At 45.2% G+C, this 16,281-nt stretch overlaps 1 long non-coding RNA gene across 1 annotated transcript; it reads right to left on the reverse strand.

Annotated features, from left to right (window-relative positions):
* Positions 1 to 8,709: 8,709 nt before the first annotated feature.
* LOC126497943 (uncharacterized) lies at positions 8,710 to 16,054 on the reverse strand. Its single transcript, XR_007590722.1, has 3 exons — positions 14,702 to 16,054; positions 13,271 to 13,412; positions 8,710 to 9,280 (listed from the first exon to the last, which is right to left on the reverse strand). It is a non-coding gene; the product is annotated as an uncharacterized lncRNA (long non-coding RNA).
* Between the last annotated feature and the right edge of the window lie 227 nt (positions 16,055 to 16,281).

A 16,281-nucleotide genomic window follows, 5' to 3' on the forward strand; every position in this document is an offset into this window, starting at 1 on the left:
TTAAACTCTCAAAGCCAGGCTCTGTAACAGACTTCTTCCAGCAAGGCCACACTCCTTAAGCTTCCCCAAACAACGCCAGTAACTGGGAGCCAAGTGTCCAAATACCCAGGCCTAAGGGAGACATTTCTCACTCAAACCACCACAATTCCATTTACAAAATAATTTTTCATTCAAAACCGTTTTTGGATTAGCCAACCCCTTATTGGTTTCTTCCTACAGGATAGACACCAAAGAAAAGAAAGAGCTGGCATGAGATCCTGAGTCCAGGCGGGGCTGAGGACAGCAGGGTTGGCTGTCTCTACACAGTCCTCCACCCTCTTTCTCCTCTGGGAACAATGGCAGGAAACAATGTAACAGGCCTGTTGTTATCAGCATTAAGAACCTCACAAAGATACACAGTCACAGGTCACACTAGTTTAAAACTTCGGAGTTTTAACTTTAGGATGGTACAAAGTGTCTAATAAAACCACACTTTGCCAGGCTGAGGAGATACGACTTAGCAGCGAAGAACATATATGGCGCTTGTGAAGACCAGAGTTTGGTTCCCAGCACCTACCCCGGGCTGCTTGTAACTCCAGCTCCAGAGGATCTGAGTGGATGCTCTCTTCTAGCCTCCGTGGGCACTTGTGCTCCCACACTGCACACATGTGCATGTGCCACACACACAGTCTTTAAAATACAAAATAAAATCTAAAAAAATATGCCCACACCTGAAATTGTGTACCATATTGTTAAGAAATGACGTTGTAGAACCTAGATAAATAAATGCATTTTCTTTCAATATTTTCATTTTACAGTGGGCTATGGAATGTAGTTCTGACATAGATCAAGGAGCATATGCACAAATGAAGCAATGTCTGGAGTGATATTGTTTCCCGTGTGTGTGCGTGTGTGTGTGTGCGCGTGTGTGTGTGTGTGTGTGTGAAGGTGCTTTACCTGTATCAATGTGTGTGCACCATGTACGTGTCTGGTGCCCACAGAGATCAGAAGAGGCATTGGATCTCCTGTAGATGTAGTTACAGGTGGTTGTAAACTGCCGTGTAGGTCATGGGAATTGAACCCGGGTCCTCTGGAGGAGCAGTCAGTGTTCTTAACTGCTGAGCCGTCAATCTAACCCCTAGTGTTTGTTTTTTAAGATTTTATTTTATTTTATTTGGGGTGTATTAATTTTGTGTGTAAGTGCACCAAATGTGTGCAGTCCACAGAGCATGGGAGAGCATCTGACCCCCTAGAACTAGAGCTACAGGCAGCGGTGAGCATCTCAAGGTAGGTGCTGGGAAGCAAACTCGGTTCCCTGTCAGAACAGCAAGTGATCCTAAATGCCATCTCTCCAGCCCCTGGAGTGGTTTTCTTAATGGGTTCAGATCACAGTTAGGAAACTGAGGCACAGGGACACGTGACTTGGTTGTGATCAGAAAGATAACAAGCTAGGACAGATCTGCAATTCATCCCCACGTAGACACACTCCAAACTCTGCCTGATAACCACACCCATCCTCCCCCTGCTGGAGAAATGGAACAATCCCAGAAAGATGAATTTCCCATGTTCTCAGAGGTGGGGCTGAGGCAAATGTGACGCCAGTCTGGGCAACAGAGCAAGACTCCATCTGGGGAGGGAGAATATCTGGATAAAGAGTTCTTCCTCTGAACCAGAAGGTCATCCCCTGCCTGGTCTACCCAAGGGGAACTAACCTGCCTGGCTTCACACACCATCCAAGGCCAGTCCTTACTGCGTCTCTATCCTTAACTATGGACAAAAGCAAAGAACAAGGGCTGGAGAGATGGCTCAAATGGCTCAGTGGTTGAGAACGCAAAATGCTCTCGCAGAGGACCCTAGTTCTGTTCTATACATCCACAGTGGGTGGTTCACACCTGTAACTCCAGGGGATGCAAGGCCTCTGACTTCCATGGATATGCGTTCACACACACACACACACACACACACACACACACACACACACTTACAAGGACCGCTACAGATCATAGACATCCCCAGCATGGGGCGGGGCACAAAGCCAGGGAGACTCCACTAAACCAAATACACACAAATGGGAAACTGGAGGAGACAGAGAAGTCAGGCAACAGACAGAGAAAAACCAGAAGAGACTGTGCTGTGTGGGATAGAGAAGAACAAATGAACAGTTCTTCAGGATTTGGAATGTGATAGCCAGAACTGACTAGGACATAAACCCAGGAGATAATTTGGAGTAGACACTGAAAAAACCGAGGGGAAGAGAAACCAAAGACAAAGAAGCTGGGAGATCAATCCTAGAGGCCCAGAACAGACTCGGGAGCTTCAGAGAGCAGGTGGAAAGATTATGAAAGAAAAAATAAGGCCTCACAAGACTGAAGGAAACACATATCCATAATGGAAAGGGGCCACTCAGGGCCAGACACACAATGACAGAAGCCACCAAACTACATGTGTTGTCCAATTCCAAACATAAATGATGTCCTCGGATCCCAAGAGAAGGTACATGCGAAAAGGAACGTGAATCTGAAGGCATGCAGCCTGTCTGCCTCAGCCGTAGGTGTGCGAACACGGCGCAGGGCAGAGCATCCTGTCCTGAAGGAGAGTGCTTCCAACCTGGATCTGTGCTGAGCATCCAGGCAGAACACAAATAAATCCACAGACTAGAATTCCCCGCTCCTGCCCCACTTAGGAAGCACGGAGTGTGAGGGGAGAGGGGGAAACAGAGACAGGACCAAAAAGCAAAGACAAAAAGCAAGTCCTGGAGAAGCCCACCGCGAGCTACTGCCGGGAGCGGGCTCGCCCTCCCATAAAAGGGGAGCGTTAAACCCTGACAGAGCTGCTGAGGGTCAGCTCTGATAGAGCTCTGGGGGAAACAAAACGCTACAATTTCTTGCTGATCACTGAGTTACCTAAAAATAGTGAACCAGATACCCTGGGCAGGCTGAGGCTGGAGGGCAGCTAATTCTTTACTTATTCCAACAGGAAGACAATAGATACTGGCTAATGTAGGCAAATTAGGAAATGGCAGTTTAAGCATGTTATCTTGAAGTATGTAGGAAAAACCCAGAAAACACGGGTGGGAAATGGCTAAAAATGGTTGCCACCAGAGTGTGGAGCTGGGCAGACGGATTGGGAGAGGAAGGGGATGACAGACACTCAATGAAAATCTTCCTGTTTGGGCTTTGCATTTCCTGAAGCATTTTCACAGGCAGTACTATCTCATGGGCATCTTCAAGAATTCCCCGTCGCAGGACAAAGAAATAAAATACCAGAAGGGACAGTGACTTCTCAAGGTCACAGGAGAGCTGCGACCACCAGCGCTAGCTAGCTCGAGGCCCCGCCCCCACTCCGTTCCCACACCGATCCACACAATTGGAGAGTGGCTAAAGGCCAGCCAGGGTGTCGGACAGCGTCCCCTGCCCCTCGACTCCTCACACCGTGTCGCCGACCTCGGCCCGCAGCGTGAGTGTGGGCGTGGCTGGAGTTCTGTGGGCCACTGCCCCGCACCGCCCGCTGCCCGCACACACTGTCCTTGGGAGGGCACGCAGGGAAGCCGCGCGCGGTGCAGCAGCGCCCCCTGCCGGGCGCTGGGCTCTGCGCTCCCAGCCGGTCCTAAAGGCTCGCGGAAGAGACCCTACCCTGCCAAGCACCATCCAAACCCCACAGCCTCGCATGAGGGCTGAGGCCACCCGGCCCACATACGGACCCAGGCAGTGACAAAGGAGGTACCTTCCCCACAGTTGCAGAACGTATCAGCCGGCCAGACTCCTTTCGTGGACCGCTGCTGGGGCTAGAGAGGATGACAAACAACCAAAGATCACACAGCATGCGTGACACACCAAGACTGGATCCACACCTCCCAGAACCCTAGATCTCATGATTTCTGGCACCCCTCGAAATGGCCTTTGGATTCGGCCTTATATATCAGGGACAATGGCCATGAACCCCTGGGTAACCTCAGCGTTGGTCCAGCCTATGGGCATGTGATCTCCAAGGCTCTTTCACGTGCCCGGTGTAGGTTATGTTCCTCGTGGCAACAGCTTGTCAGATTGCAAAATAAGTCACTACACTGGGGACCCGCCCGTCGGCCAGAGACACCTGTGGATCCAGCCATCAAGTTAGAGAACCGCGCTGTTTTTACGTGGAGAAAATCTCAGATAGCAGCAAGACAAGAGAGGCCTAACACGTTTCAGCTGCCTTTTTTCAAAGGAAGAGAGACCCCTGCAGAGATTCCTAGAGAAAGCCAGGTCTTCACATAGGTTTTGGCAAACTCTTCAGTGTTGAGGTTAACAGCAAGGCTGGACAGTGGAGGCCAGCACCTTTAATACCAGCCCTCTAGAGGCAGAAGCAGGCACATCTCTGAGTTCAAGGCCAGCCTGATCTACAAAGTGAGTTCCAGGACAGCCAGGGCCAGAGAGAAATCCTCTCTTGGGGGGGGGGGGGGGAAAAAGGAGAGACAGAGAGAGAGAGAGAGAGAGAGAGAGAGAGAGAGAGAGAGAGAGAGAGAGAGAGAGAGAAGGAGAATGTGGGATTCCCCTCCGTATGCTATGAATATGTTTTATTGCCATTGCTTAATAAAGAAGCTGCTTTCGGCCAATGGCTTAACAGAATGTAGCCAGGCTGGAAGAGACATATACAGAGAGAGTAGGCAAAGTCAAGGAGAAGCCATGTAGACAGACACACCAGAACCTTACCGGTAGGCCACAGCCATGTGGTGATACGCAGATTAATAGAAATGGATTAACCAAAGATATAAGAGCTAGCTAGCAATACACTTAAGTGATTGACCAAGAAGTGATTTAAATAATATAGTTTCTGTGTGATTATTTCGAGTCTGAGCAGCATCCACCAACAGAGAGAGATTAACAGCAAGGCCCCAGGAGTCCAACTATCTGGGTTTGAGTCCCAGCTGTCTTTCTTAGACCCTGTGAATTTCATGAAGTTACTAAAATTCTCTCTCACCTTCTGCCACTGTAAGGTGGGCCGATGCACAACACACAGCCACCTGATGTGTGTGATTAACTGCATAGCAATTCTATGGAGTGGGAAGTTATGTAACAGTGAGGGACAGAAATGTCACACAGGAAATAAGCCACACAGGGACAAAGGCCCAAGCCTTCTGGGTCGCTGCTTCTACTTGCCACAATCGGTTAGGGTTGTTCTGGGGATTCTCTGAGGTGGTGCAGGCAATGTGTTTAGAATGGAGCCAGGAACACACCAAGCATGATACCCACTGCTGTGCCCACTGCTGTGCCCACAGCGTGCCAGATGCTGACTAGGCACCTTGCTTCTGTGGTGAGCAGGCTAGTCTGCCACTGTCCTAGCAAAACAACCAAGAAAGGCAGACAGCCTTTGGACCAGTCCATGGTGCTTGGAGAAGCAGATCCGGGGTGCCAGGTGGTCCAGACCATACATAACCCTTGTTGGGGGTCTACCCCCTTGCAGCAGGCCAGTGCAGAAAGGGCCCTAGGTAGGGGAAGAACACCTCTACCCTGGGTGAGGAAGGTGGAAAAGGCTTTTCTGGAGGTGCTATCCAGGCAGAGGAGATGTATGATAGGAGAGGGGCCCCACTGTGGCAGCCCTGCTCTACTTTGCCTACTCACAAAGTTGTTTTTTAAATATGTTTTTAGTTAAAACAATTATGCCAGCCCCCTCTTCCTCCCTCTAGCCCCTCCTGGCTACCCTCCCTGGAACGGCAAATGGAGGACCATCACAGAAAACCACCACTAGACACAATGCAGAGTTCACCAGATCATGGGGATCCCAGCCCCAACAGGAAGAGGGGGAGGAGAGATTGTAAGAACCAGATACAAGGACGTCTGCTGTGAAGCAGTGTCTCCTAGGAATGGCTGCAGAGACAAGGCTGGAGCGATGGCATATTAACATGGTGAGGGGAAGCTCCACGGGGTCCCACTCCTAGATCTAGAGCTACGGGCAAGCGGTGCCTGCTGGGAAGCAAGTGAGCCTCTCCCCACAAACCCCTAAGTTTTGTTCTAAGGCCACATCACCTGCTAGTTGGTGTGGAATCACAAGTTCGCCTGAGGTAGAGAACTACTCCCAAAGCCCATGGAGATCCAAGTGTGGTGCTCACTGAATCCAAGCCTCTGCCCGATATGCCAACCAGGTTAATGGCATGACTGTCCTATGGCTCCTGGTTGCAGGCCACCCCACAGAACGGAATTCTCCCCAGCTGAAGAGTGACCAGGACTTTGACACCCTCCTAGGAAGGACAAGAGGAGAATGTATGGAGGGGGAAAAGAAATACGGCCTCTGCGTGTCCTTCTGCTGGGTTAGGAGACCTCACCTCCACAGTGGTTTTATTTTTAACTCTCATGGAAGCAGAGTGGGGTAGAGATAGGGTTCACTAGTCCCCATTTTTTGTGTTGGAACCAATACCTCAGAGGTGCAGAGGTTATAAAACTTACCGAGATCAAATGGCAGTCCAGCCTGAGGAGAGGCCCTTGTTCCCTAAAAAAAGGCTCACGAGGGTAGGGGTGACAGAAGGGAAGATGGGGTCAGGTGACCGGATGAAGGACAGGTTCTGCCAGGCAGGTGAAGCAGAGAAGCTGATTCCCCCAAAGGCTCCCTTTCCTCCCTGGGCCACACAGACTCGGCTGGGCTCGGGCCGCCTCGCTCTGCAGAGTATTTTTAAAACCACCCACCTGTAAAAGTCTTCTGTTCCTGTGCTTTTAAGTTCCTCTGAAAAGTTGGAATAAATTTGCCTGTCTTTTCTCCCAGACAAATGCAGAGGAGGAAAACAAAAGAATGCGTATTTTATGAGCGCAAATTTGGGACAGTGACACCTCCAATCATCATTTTATGGCATGATGATATACAGTAATTAGGTGTCGAGAGTAATCTATGGCCACAGAACAGTCATCCCTGTGGGGAAAAGAATCTGAGGGGGCGGGGCCCGACACAGAGTCTGCAGAAGGCTGCTGCCGTAGCAGTCAGCCCCGTCCGCCAGTGTGAGGTGATTGAGGTGGGACAGCTGAGAAGCAGGGTTTCTGGGAAGGAAGAAAGGGGGTCCTTCACCAAAGCTTTGGAGGAGACTTGGAGTCTGTCCTCCTGGCTCTGATGCCCCTGTCCTTTTGGGTAACTCCAAACACTATCCTCTGGAAGGCAGTCATTGGACCTGCCATGGCATGGAGCCCAACCTCCTGGAACGTCTCGTGGTTGAGTGGCCCTAGGAAGAGCCATAAAAGCCAGGGGTACTTGGGTGGACACAGAAAAGCTGCGCAGGCCTTTGGACTGAGACTCCTGCCCACCCCCACCCTCACCCCCACCTCCATCCCCATCCCTGTCCCACCCACGCTATCAGGACAAGGATGTGGATGGGGAACCTGCTTGAGAATTCACTTGGGAGAACTGGGCTTATTTTTCATTTTTATTTATCTATTTTATATGTATTGGTGCTTTACCTGCATGTATGTTTGTGAGAGAGGGTGTCAGATCTTGGAGTTACAGCAGTTGTAAGCTGCCATGTGGGTGCTGGGAATTGAACCCATGTCTTCTGGAAGAACAGCATGTACTCTTTTTTGTTATTGTTGTTAATTTTTTATATTTCTTTTTTATTACTTTATAAATAATATCAATCAAAATTCCCACTTACTCCCCTCCTTCCACTTCCCTCCTGCTCCCCAGCACACACTCTCTCCCCCACTCCTCTCCAGTCCTAAGAGAAAACAAGGTACCCTGCCCTGTGGGAAATCCAAGGTACCCTACCCTGTGGGAAATACAAGGCCCTCCCCGCTACATCCAAGCTTAGGAAGGTGTGCATCCAAATAGAATAGGATCCCAAAAGGCCAGTACATGCAGTAGAGACAAATCCCAGTGCCATTATCATTGGCTTCTTAGTCTGCCTCAATTGTCAACCACATTCAGAGGGTCGAATTTGATCCCATGGTCGTTCAATCCCAGTCCAGTTGGAGTTGGTGAGCTCCCATTAGCTTAGGCACACTGTCTCAGTGAACCAACCCCGTGTGGTCCTGACTTCCTTGCTCATATTCTCCCTCCTTCAGCTCTTAAAATAGACCTTGGGAGCTCAGTCCAGTGCTCCAATGTGGGTCTCTGTCTCTATCTCCATCCGTTGCTGGACAAAGGTTCTATGGTGATATTCAAGATAGTCATTAGTCTGACTATAGGACAAGGCCAGTTCAGGCGCCCTCTCCTCCACTGCCCAAGGTCCTAGCTGGGGTCATCCCCATGGACTCATGGGAACCCCTCCAGAACCAAGTTCCTTGCCAACCCCAAACAGCTTTCCTCAATTAAGATATCTCCTTCCCTGCTCCCATATCTGCCCTTCCTCCATCTCAACCATCCCAGTTCCGAAGCTCTCCCAACCCTCCCCTTCTCCCGTCTCTCCCCCTCTCCCCTTCCCTCTACATCTCCCCTGCTCCCATGCTCCCAACTTTTGCCTAGCGATCTTGTCTGCTTCCAATTTCCAGGAGGATCTATATATGTTTTTCTTTGGGTTCACCTTATTACTTAGTTTCTCTAGGATCATGAACTATAGGCTCAATGTCCTTTGTTTACAGCTAGAATCCACTAATGAGTGAGTACATACCATATTCATATTTTTGGGTCTGGGTTATCTCACTCAGGATAGTGTTTTCTACTTCCATCCATTTGCATGTAAAATTCAAGATGTCATCGTTTGTTTACTGCTGAGTAGTACTCTAATGTATAAATATGCCACACTTTCTTTATCCATTCTTCCATTGAGGGACATCTAGGTTGTTTCCAGGTTCTGACTATTACAAATAATGCTGCTATGAAGATAGTTGAACAAATTCTATTGTGGTTTGATTGGGCATCTTTTGGGTATATTCCCAAGAGTGGTATTGCTGGATCCTGAGGTAGGTTGACTCCCAGTTTCCTGAGAAACCGCCACACTGATTTCCAAAGTGGTTGCACAAGTTTGCATTCCCACCAGCAATGGATGAGTATTCCCCTTACTCCACATCCTCTCCAGCATAAGCTATCATTGGTGGGTTTTTTTTTTTATTTTAACCATTCTGACAGGTATAAGATGGTATCTCAAAGTTGTTTTGATTTGCATTTCCCTGATAGCTAAGGAAGTTGAACATGTCCTTAAGTATCTTCTGGCCATTTGAAATTCTTCTGTTGAGAATTCTCTGTTCAGGAACAGCATGTACTCTTAACCACTGAGCCATCTCTCCAGCCCTGAGAGAACTGTTAATGATCTGAGGGCAGCCAGTTTATTCTTCTCACCATGAGACACGTGCTGAGCTTTGGCCTTCACTCTCTTCAGAGACGGTCCTGAGAGGTGCTCCGTGTCTGGGTCCTGAGAGGAAGAAGAGGAGAAGGAAGATCAACAGATGAAAAATTAACAAAATCTTATTCATGATTAAAAAGAAAAAATTTCATCAGAATAGAAGCAGAGCTTCCTTATCCTGATAAGGGCATCTGCCCAGAGCAGATATCAGTCTTAATGGTGATAACTAGAAATCACTCTGCAAACATCAGCAAAAGCTAAGGATAGTCCTCTCATCGCTCCTTCCCAACATTACACTTGAAATTCTGAGGAAATAAGGCAAGAAAAAAAATGACATCAGGTTGGTAAGAAATAAAACTCTATTCATAAACCATATGATCACCTATATCATAAACCTGAGAACACTAACAAAGCACCCCTCCCTAAATATTCCTCTTGGTGCTGACAAGCAATTATAGCAAGTTTTCAGGATATGTGGTTAATAAGCAAAAATTAATCACTTTTTAACATACTAGCCATTAACAAATAAAATTACTAAGAAAAAAATCTCCCTTTACATTAGCACCCTAAAACTGAAATAGTTATGTATAAAAACTAACAAAATACATAAAAATCTATATGAGAAAAACCATAAAACTCTGATTTAAGCAATCAAAGAACTAAACAAGGAACGTATGTGTGTTTAAATGCAATCAACTAAGCTCTTTACAGCTCATAAATATAGAGAGATTTTATATGTGCTCCATGTGTGACCTCATCCTCACACTGGCCTTGTAAACAGAGGAGGCATTTTACAGATCAACAGAAGGAGGCTTGGAAAACAGTAGAAATCTCAGAGTGACCATGGTGGCTAGTACCCAGTAAAGAGAAAAAAGGAACTTCCATTTGGCCAGGGCTCTATATAACTATGTCAACAACGGTCCTAATGGGAGCTGGGGCGCACGCAGCATAGTTGGGGAGCAGCAGAAGCTGGGTTCTGAACATAGACTTCTTGGAACATAGAATCTGGTACCCTGACTCTCCCTCATCCACAATGTGGGACAAGAGCGTATTCACATTGTATGATGGTCACTCTGGTCCCTCTAAGGAGCATAGTGCTGCCTAGTTTTATGTCAACAGAAGCTGGAGCCTTCAGAAAGGAAAGAGCCTCAGCTGAGAAAATACCTCTATAAGATAAGGCTGCAGGCAAGCCAGTAGGCATTTTCTCAGTGATTGATGTGGGAGGGCCTAGAACTGTGGGTGATGCCATCCCTGGGCTGGTGGTCCTGGATTCTCTCAGAAACCATGCTGAGCAAGCCAGTAAGCAGCACTCCTCCATGGCATCCAGGTTCCTGCCCTGCTTGAGTTCCTACCATGACTTCCTTCAACAATAAACAGTGATGTAGTATCATAAGCCGAATAAACCCTTTCTTCCTCGAGCTGCTTTCATCATGTTGTTTCTTCTCAGCAATGGCAACATTAAAATGCCCACTCAGCTGACTCCAGCACAGACTCTGAGCATCTCTGGTGCTGTGCAGAGCTGCTTGAGAAATTCCAGAGTCCAGTACCAGCCATTGCCCTGTGGTCAGTGAACCCGAAGGAAAGTCGCCGCTTTCTAAAGCCCAGAGGCAGGTAGAAGGTCCCAAAGGGCCAATACAGAACCAGCCATTTATGTAACATTTATGGCTCACTCCCTCTCCTCCCTCCTCGATTCCCTTCCTCTGCTCTAAAGACACCCCCACACCACTTCCTTCCCCTCCATCCTGCTTCTGTCACCACCCACCAGCCCTATTGACAAACTCCCTCATCTCTGATGCCTTCACCAAGGGGAAGAGGGGGCCTTTAAGTGGAGCCTCCGAAGAAAAAGCCAAAGGAGGAAGACTGAAGTCACAGTGGCCACTGTACCAAGGAACTGGCACTACCTCCCAGATTATGGACATCGGGGCGACCGCTCTGGGAACTGAGGTTCTCTGTTTCTTCTTACCAGCCCTACTCAAAACCAGAAGAGAGAACAAAGGAAGAAAACCAGGAAGAAAAGCAGGTGTGGGCGTAGGTCTGAGATGTGTGAGTAATATCTCTTAATTTTAGCCACCTCTAATTTTCCACCTTGTCATCTCATGCACTTTCTTCCCACCCCTCCCCATTCCCAGCTGAACAATGATTCCCAGCTGAACAAAGCTCATTCTGGCTTCATCATATAAGTCTGTGAGCAGCATACTTCTCTCAGGGGAGACACCAAATACGTGAGTGCACTCAAACAGGCCCCAACTTCCACAGGAAAGAGAAACCAGTGGGACTGGCCTCCTCTGGGCATGTGGCCATCAGAGAAGTATCCAGGTTTGGTGTCCTTGCTTGCAGGTGGACATGGGTAGATGAATCCATGAAAATTAAAAAAGCTGAGGTATGTGTGTACAGAGTGCAAACATATGGGGCATACTTAATAACACTCCCTGATGCTATTACCCGGATGAACAGCTTCCCAGCTTCACTCCATGGCAAGCGGCTGCTGTCTGATGCTCAGACTGCCCCAGGGGCATTATGATGCTGGCTCTACAGTTCTAGATTTTGCTTAGGTTTTAACTGAGGTTCTGCTTCCATGGCTCTGTTTGTGAGACCTTCCTCCTCCTCTTTCTTTGGAGAACACTGCATTTTTCTTAAGACCCAACTAAAACATACTCTCTCCTGTGAAGACTTCCCGTGTGGTCAGTCTCTTTCCTTGCTGTACCCTTGTCTCACTGTGTGGAAGTGTTGCTTAAGGAAGACAGAGGCCCTCCCAGGTTCAGTGTGTCACGAGGCTCTGTCTAGCCACCTCCACACACATACAAGTGAAACCCCTAAATGGTGACCATTGTTTGTTTATTACCCAACATTTCAGCATAGACAAGTACTGTAATCACACTGAGAATCAAAGATCTACCCTTCTGTACGGTAAGCCTAATGAGAACCAAATATTCACCCTTCTGTACTGTAAGCTGACTGAGAACCAAAGATCCACCCTTCTAAGTTTTCATCTGTAGCTAAAGAATCATTTATGTCAAGAAATAGTCCAGATCTAGGGGTGTGGCTCAGTGACAGTGACTGACCTAGCAAACCTAAGGCATGAGAACCTGAGTTTAAATCTTCAGTGCTCACAGAAAAACCAGACATGCCTGTAATCGCAGCATTTCAGAGCAGAGACAGGTGAATCCCAGGAGCTCATGGGTATGTCAACCTAGCCTAAACAAAAAGCTAAGAGACCCTGAGAGACCCTGAAAGACCTTGTCTTGAGGAGATGAGATGGAAGATATCTGATGCCTTGCTCTGGTCTCCACAAGTGAGTGCTGGTTCACACATATAATCACATGCTCACATGCATGAACTGATGGTGTACAAAAGAGTTCCACAATAGCCCAGAATGGAATATAACAAAAGTTTATTTATTTGGGGATAAACTCATTAAAAAAAAATAGAATCTGCAGTCTTTTGTGTGTACTGGGAACTAGAACTGAATCCAGCAGCCAAGAAGGCCACATACTTTTTGTCTGCATATATAGTACATGAGACCACGCCCAAAGTGGGTCAGTATCTTAAAAGCTATTGGCTGAAGGAGTTCCCACAGCATCTCCCCCTTTTGTCCAAATAAGAGAATTATAAGCCTAATACAAAACTATATACAATAAGGACAAATATCAAGTATTGTCCAGGGAAAAGAAGAGCAAAAACATACATAAAAAATAGAATTACAACCAGCATGAACAACATCAAACAAGAAACATATGCTAAATGTTTCAATAGTTATTCTAAGAGTCTGAGTCTTATATTAAAAATGACTTGGCTAAGTCATGAGAGGAAAGTAACTATGATTATCTAGTCTTCAACCTCATCAAAGACCTGAGATGGAAAATAGTATTACTTGAGTAAACAGAAAATGCATTCAAGCAACTTCCAAAAGTTGCAAAAAATGACAGAGACAACTGACTACCTAGTCAATCACACAAAGTCTCGTTTGCAACATTTGGGCAACCAACATTTTCAGAGGCAGGAAAATTTGAAAAACCATCTTAACCTGTCTTGACAAGGTTTGGCAGTCTTTTCACTTACATCCTGCTTGTCCAGTCTGGACACTGTGCATTTTATCTGTAGTCAAGGCAGAGGCAGTTTTTTGTCCAAAGTCCAGTTTTGCCAAGATGAAAACAGTTCCAAGTAGAGTGTCTTCAGTTCCCATCATTCTCTGAAATAGATTCTCAGGAGCACCGTGTTTCACATTAACAGAATCCTAAGCTATTTAAATGCCATATCTATAGTTCTTTGAAGTGTTTGAAGATTACCTATCTATGTAGAATACAATCTCTCTTTTTTAAAGATTTATTTATTATGTATATAGTGTTCTGTCTGCATGTATGCCTACAGACCAGAAGAGGGCACCAGATCTTATTATAGATGGTTGTAAGTCACCATGTTGTTGATGGGAATTGAACTCAGGACCTCTGGAATAACAGTCAGTGCTCTTAACCTCTGAGCCATCCCTCCAGCCCCCAGAATACAATTTCTATGCATCTAAAGAACCTTGATTAATCTAACTACAAGTATGACAAACATGGGTGACTATTAACCTATAGTTCTTAATACCTATATAGCTTAAAGACTATAGCTTCATATTAAAAAATTAAACAACTCTTAAATGTGTAGCAAATGAGGACAATGAACTCAAAATGTAAACAATATCTTGATGTAAACAGTATCTTGATCAGAGGTAGAAATGTATAGTGCAATATGAAAAATATATCCTAAGGTTACATCAATATACAAAATATCTTAAGCTGAGGTAGAAACATACATGCATACAATATGCCAAAATAACTTTGCATAGGTACACAAATATTGTAAACAGAAATAGGAACATATTCAATATAACAAATATAATTTAAATTTGTATCAATATACAAAAATCTATGCCAATGTAAATGATCTATAAATAATAGCTCACAAGAATTCTATTACTTGCTATTATTATTACTGTGAAGAAGCTCACACTAATCTACCTATTATCCCATCCCATCCATTCCCTTTATTTTACAAAAGAGATCCTTGAGCCTACTTCGTTTCCACCCCCAACCCTATACCAGTTATAACCAAGCCCTAATAATATCCCTAGCCCTGAAGATAAACTTTGTTGGGAGAGGGGAGATGACTCTTCTAGAATTACTTCCAGCTATTATGGGGTGATGTTATTTCTATGGAATCCTCAAAAACTAAAATGATGGTTAAGCTTCAAGATTGCTATTTGGAATAATTACAGATAGTATTTGAGTAATCGGTAGGTTTTTTTCTGAAGTTCTTATTCAAAGCTGTGGCCGGAACATTATAAGAAAGTGCACCATCTCAGCTAGCCAAGCTGGAATCATCTTGAGCAGTTTGTAACCCAAAACTGATCTTAAAGTGGTGCTATCAGCATAATGACATCATATCAACCAGGTGGAGTCATTGTTATGGGGCCCTGTCTTCTTCCTGGAAACTTCAAAGTTTACCTACAGAAGTTATTGGTATCATGAGTCAGATTTCTCTTTGCTTGGTGATTCTTTCTGGATATTTATCTTTTCTTCTTTAAGCCGTCTAGCTGTCCAAGGTCCCTTGAGTTTTGAAGATTGGTATTTTCCTGCAAAGACAAGAACAGAATCCTGCCCCCAACCCTTATAAGGTTTTCTTACAACCTGTAACATTGTCATCTCTGTGAATGAGCTGTCATTACTCTTTATTAAGAGATTTCTCCTTCTCAAACCAAATCTTTATTAATTTTGATGGTATCCAAAGCTTTTTTTCTCAATTGTCCTTTTATAATTAATTCAGAGACCTTTTCCAGATAAGGTTTTAATTTTAGATTCAGATCCACAAGAACCACATGTGCCTCCTATAATTTCTTTTTAATCAAAGTCAATTCTTTCTCAGCTTCAGCTGATAATTCCCTGAGACTATTTAAGTCTTGGTCACCATCTAAGTTTTTTTTTAATGAATTATTTGGTCAGGTCTTATCCCAGAAGTGGGCTATAGATTGGAATTGTCTCCTAGCAATCTTTGGAAGTCATTAAAAATCTGCAATCACTCTCTCCTAATTTGCACTTTCTGTGTTCTAATTTTCTGTAAAACTATTTTATAACCTAGATAATTGACAATATCTCCTCTCTATATTTTTTCAGGAGCAATTTGTAATCCCCAACTAGGTAAAACTTTCTTCATGTCTTCAAATATTCTTTCTAAAGGATCTACATTTGAATCAGATAACAAAATATCATCCAAGTAATGATAAACTATAAATTCAGAAAATTGCATATGCATTATTTCCAATGGCTACTTACAAAATATTGGCAGAGGGTGTGGCTATGTAACCTTTCTTTTAGTTGGCTGAGAATTATTATGAGTAGGCACTGAGAAGGCAAATTATTCCTTGTCTTTTTCTTGTAACAGTATAGTAAAGAAACAATCTTTTAAATCAATAACTATAAGAGGCCATCCTTTAGGCAATAGGGAAGGCAAAGGAATACCAGATTATAGAGGGCTCATAGGCTGGATAACCTTATTAACAGCTCTTAGATCTGTCACCATTCTCCATCTTCCAGATTTCTTTTTAACAACAAATACAGGAGAATTCCAAGGACTGGATGATTCTTCAATATGGTGATCATCTAGTTGTTCCTGTACCAGCTGTTCTAAAGCCTGCAGTTTCTCTATTGTTAAAGACCATTGTTTAACTCATATAGGTTTCTTAGTTAACCATTTTAAGGTAGGGCCACTGGTACCTCTGAGAGTTTGCCACTTGTTCTGTGTTTTTGTACAGCCTGAATGGTCAGTGACTGTTTTTATAGTACCTTATAATATCCTTCCCAGAAACATGAATTGGTTTGTTGTCTGTTTCTGAGACTGCAGGAATATTTATCTGGTATTCCATTGTTGTAACAGATCATGACCCTATAAATTCACTGCTGTATTAGCCACATATGACCTCAGCCTTCCTCTCTACCCTCCTGGCCCTATGTATTCAACCCATCTTGTGCTTTGTACTCAAGATAGGGTTACAGTTCCTAGGAATTGAGCATCTGCCTCCTGAAAAGGCCAAT

The sequence above is a fragment of the Alexandromys fortis genome, unplaced genomic scaffold, assembly GCF_014885135.2.
Source record: "Alexandromys fortis isolate MF-2015 unplaced genomic scaffold, M_Fortis_MF-2015_v1.1 scaffold_13, whole genome shotgun sequence".
Taxonomy (NCBI): Eukaryota; Metazoa; Chordata; class Mammalia; order Rodentia; family Cricetidae; genus Alexandromys; species Alexandromys fortis.